The sequence below is a fragment of the Canariomyces notabilis genome (genome assembly GCF_033297395.1).
Source record: "Canariomyces notabilis strain CBS 508.74 unplaced genomic scaffold N656scaffold_42, whole genome shotgun sequence".
Classification (NCBI taxonomy): domain Eukaryota; kingdom Fungi; phylum Ascomycota; class Sordariomycetes; order Sordariales; family Chaetomiaceae; genus Canariomyces; species Canariomyces notabilis.
Window position 1 is genome coordinate 61,738 of NW_027041864.1, and position 1,169 is coordinate 62,906.

Below are 1,169 nucleotides of genomic sequence, written 5' to 3' on the forward strand. Positions count from 1 at the left end.
ATCCTCCGTCCTGCAAACGTGTTTTTTTGGTCCTACGTCGCTTGCTTAACCGCTCATTTGCCATACGAAGCTCCTTGGTCTCGGCTCGGAGCAACACCATCTCATGCGCCAATTTCGAGATGCTCTTCGCTTGCAAGTCGATAATGTCGAAAATATCAGTGGGGGAGCTACTTTGATGGTGTTGAATTTTCCGCTTGAGTGTGCTGGAACTCAGTGTCGCTTCCTGCGCATTGGAGGGTGTCTTGGGGACCCAAGAGGTGGCTGTTCCGGGACGCGAGCTAGGAGGAGATGGGGTGATTGGCTTAGGTTCGAGGCGAGAAACCACAGATTCGGGGTCGAAAGGGACGAGGCCAGCTGCTTTAAAACCCGCTCGTATGTTATTCGCCATAACAGAGGCGTGGAATGCCTCGACAAACGCGTCGAAGAAGTCTTCCTTCGTAATGTGGGTGATCTGCATCCGCATCATCTGCTCGATTTGCTTGCCATACGAGGCCTTGAGCGGGCTGAAACATCCTACATCGAGAGGCTGAAGGAAGTGAAATGAATGGGGAGGCATGCAAAGTGTGATGATGCTGTTAGCTTTGCAGAAATCCTCGAAGGCGACCGAGTGTTGGCTTTCATGGCCGTCGAGGACGAGCAGCCGGTATATCCCTTTTGTCCGACGCCGGGTGGAATGATCAAAATGTTTTAACCAATTCAGACCAATCTCGTTTGTAGTCCAGCCATTATCGCTCGTGTGGACTCTCCATTCGGGCTGGAATCGGCTGTCCTGATACCAGGGGAGGAGGTGGTTTTTCCCCTTGACAACGAAGTAGGGCGGTACAACCCAGCCATCCGCACACACGGCCTGGATCACCGTCACCCATTCCCGATTGCCAGGCTGCTTCGTACGTGGCCTACCGCGGCGTTCCGAGCTTGTCACGACTTTTGCAGCCGAAAGTATGCCCATCTGGAATCCAGTCTCGTCGAAATTGTAGATATCCCCCTCTTGAATCGCGTACTTGTCAATCACGTTTCGTACAAGTCGAAACCACGTGTTTACCACGTCGGGATCTTCGCATTGGGTCCTCTGGTAATCGATTCGACGTTGAAAACGCGTCGTAAGCTCGTCATGTCGGTCCACGAAGTTGTTTGCCCATCGGGGTCCGACGCGTGGCGCGTCGCGTGCC